Source organism: Podarcis gaigeae (assembly GCF_964106915.1).
Source record: "Podarcis gaigeae genome assembly, chromosome: 7".
Lineage (NCBI taxonomy): Eukaryota > Metazoa > Chordata > Lepidosauria > Squamata > Lacertidae > Podarcis > Podarcis gaigeae.
Genome location: NC_139683.1, coordinates 59,853,331 through 59,856,722, shown reverse-complemented (window position 1 = coordinate 59,856,722; position 3,392 = coordinate 59,853,331). Strand labels below are relative to the sequence as shown.

Genomic DNA, 3,392 nt, shown 5'->3' with positions numbered 1-3,392 from the left:
CATTCTCTACAAATGGGAGCTACGAGTCTAATTCCCACAGTTTGGGTGCAGGGCTGGCTCGGCCCAGGATCCACTGCTTCTTGAGCTGGCCTTGTTGCCATCACCTGATGGCAATAGACCTGATCTGGGTCTCTTTGCTATCATGCTTGCAGAGAACAGTCCCCCCCCCCCCGCCCCTACCTTCTGCCCTGGCTGTTGCAAGTGATAGGGCTGTGGGGAGGGGAGTGACTGCACTACTCTATTAAGCCTTGTCATTGTTGGTCAGGAGTTTGGCTCTTCCCTTAGACAATTAACAATGTCTAAGACTAGTGCTTTTTTCTTAAAAAATGTTTAGGGGTACTCTCATTTTCCTACTCATATTGAAACACTACCCCTCAATGAGGCCAAACTTACATTCACAAAATGTTCAGTGGTATGTGCCCCCTGCATCCCCCCAGAACAAAGCACTGTAAGACTAAGGTCCATTGGTCTTATGCATGTTTGCTCAGAGATAACATCTGCTGGGTTCAGTGATGTCTTTTGCCCAAATAACTGTGCCCAGGATTCCAGCCTTACCTTTTAATGCATTGGTGTTCTCCACTTATAGCCTCCACTTATAGCCTCCACCTTTGCATTTTTCAATGTACCCGAAAAACACCCTAACAGAATATTACAACTGCAGCTGCAGTTAGTTACCAGCCTACAGTAGGTGTGCTTCTCCTGTCAATATCGCCTCCTAGAAGATTATTTGAAAACAAATAGGGAGAAGGAGAAACTTTCGAGAGTACTGTACAATGTGTGCAAAAGGATTGTGAACTTCAGTGTGAAGCGCATGCAATTTTGATATAAGCTCCCTTGAAATCAACAGGACTTACTTCTGAGTAAACATTCACAGAACCAGACAGCATGGGTAATAAAGAGAAGGTAGGTAGCTTGACCTTTTCATTTTTGAGTTATAACAGGAATCTGGAGAAATAGCAGAGGGAAAAGGTTTCTGCTGCTGAATTCTGGCAGAGTCCAGTTCGATGTTTATAATTGCATTAGAGTAGAATAGTGCTACTAAATACCTAGCAGACGTGCAAAATCTGCAATTTCAGTCGATTCTACAGTGTGGTCATTCATTCAGTGCTTTGCAACATTTCTGTATAATTGCAATAGCTTTCCCCTTGCAATATGTCATGACCTCCTGAAATCTTCCTGAATGTCATTATAATCTTTCTGTCAAGACTATTTCTTCTTTGGCTTGCTTATATAATTCACGCATGAGCTTGTCTGGTGTACTCAGGAGGAAAGTACATGTGTGTGAGAGCAATGTCACTCACACCACTTTGAACCACAAATCCCCAATGGAGTATAACTGGGAGCAAGACATACATGTGTGAGAATTAGTATGGAGCTGAAACGGGTGGAATGTGAATTTTGTGGACACTTTCTTTGTTGTGAGTTATGCCCCTTATTTTGCCAGGTTGTAAGGGGGTGCATGAAAGGGAGTTAAAATGTTCACTCCTGTGGCCCTGTGCTAGTTCCACCCCAATGTAAATGCTCTTTCTGTAGCCGTATGCTCAGGGCTGTCTTAAGCATATGCGGCGCTGGGGTGCAAAGATCTGCCCGCCCCCCCAGGTTGCCCAGTCCCAGGCACGCAGGAGGGTGGAGCTGGCCAGCTGCCTCAGCATCTCGCTGGCTCAGTCACCCCCGAACTCACGGTATAGAGCCGCCCGCAGTCGAAGAGCCCACCACAGCACTCCAACCGATGGGTGGGCTCTTCCCTGGACTCAACTCTTGGGCCCCGGACTCTCGACCTTGCACCCCTGAGAGCCCGGCACCCGGGTGCCCAACACCCCTAGTGCCTATGGGTAAGATGGCCCTGCATATGTTCTTCCTTCAGTACCTTCCTCCCTGGTACCTTTTTCATCTGTTTACAGCTTTGATCGGTACTATTAAGGTACTTAAAGAAGAAAAGATGGCCTGTGTGGTGTAGTGGCTAGAGTGTTGGACTAGGACCTGGGAGATCAAATCCCACTCAGCCATTAAGCTCAGTGGGCAACATACACACATACTTTTATTTGTATGCCACCTTCCCACAATTCAAGCCATGCTCAAAGTGGTTTACAACATGAAAAAACACATAACACAAGTAGTCATAAACAAATAAAACATTAAAAATGCACAACCCAACTAAATAGTTTCCACATAAATGGCAACAAGATCTAAAATAAAGATACAAAAAAATAACAGCAACAACTTCCCTCCGAACAAAACCCCCCCAAGAGTTTGTTCAACAGCCCCAGCTTTTGTAGCTGGAGTCAATTAGGGTCCACCCTGCTAGGCTAGGTGGAAAGACCTGCTAGGCAGGGAGCTGGTCTTCCAGGACTCACAGCCAAGATGGTCTCTGGCCTCTTCAGTACCTCAACCTTTGTAGCTGGAGTCAATTAGGCTCCACCCTGCTGTGGGTTAAACTACAGAGCCTACGACTTGCCGATCAGAAGGTCGGTGGTTCAAATCCCCGAGACGGAGTGAGCTCCCATTGCTCGGTCCCTGCTCCTGCCAACCTAGCAGTTTGAAAGCACATCAAAGTGCAAGTAGATAAATAGGCACTGCTCCGGCGTGAAGGTAAATGGCATTTCCATGTGCTGCTCTGGTTCACCAGAAGCAGCTTAGACATGCTGGCCACATGACCTGGAAGCTGTACGCCAGCTCCCTCGGCCAATAAAGCGAGATGAGGGCCGCAACCCCGGAGTCAGTCATGACTGGACCTAATGGTCAGGGGTCCCTTTACCTTTTACTGCTAGGCTAGGTGGAAAAGACCTGCTAGGCAGGTCTTCCAGGACTCGCAGCCAAGATGGTCTCTGGCCTCTTTAGTACCTCAGCCTTTGTAGCTGGAGTCAATCAGGGCCCTGTCCTCCCAGACCAGGGTCTGTTTCTCAGTCTAACTTACCTCACAGAGTTGTTGTGAGGAAGAATTGTGGAGGGGAAGAGCCATGTACGCCACTTCAAGCTCCTTGGAAGAAAGGTGGGATATAATATTAATCTTAAAAATAATCTTAATAATAATAGTTATTTTCTTATTTATTTGTTGTTAGAAACATTGAGTTTAGCCAATCAACATTGGCTATGTGATATTATGACTGAAACAATGAAACTAATGGGCAATGCCCTCGCTTTGAATTAGCTTGTTTGCCTTCAGAAATGTGATTGTGTAGCAAAAGCTGATTGACAATGTGAAGGAGACCTCATTTCTTTTTCTGTTAAGGAAAATGATATTTTAAAAGTCATTGCCTTTTCACACTTAGTCCTTTATTTTAAATGTTTTCATGTTTTGGTTTAATGGCTCATTCCTAGGCTAATACCTCCCAAGGAAACCAGGGAGTTAGAAGCATCTAGTACAGCTCAAATACACACATAGGTCTAGCAAT

The 3,392-nt window shown here is 45.7% G+C and overlaps 1 long non-coding RNA gene across 1 annotated transcript; it reads right to left on the bottom strand.

Annotated features, from left to right (window-relative positions):
* Nucleotides 1-620: 620 nt before the first annotated feature.
* Nucleotides 621-2,988, bottom strand: LOC310848280. Its single transcript, XR_014566268.1, has 2 exons — nucleotides 2,842-2,988; nucleotides 621-2,384 (listed from the first exon to the last, which is right to left on the bottom strand). It is a non-coding gene; the product is annotated as an uncharacterized lncRNA (long non-coding RNA).
* Between the last annotated feature and the right edge of the window lie 404 nt (nucleotides 2,989-3,392).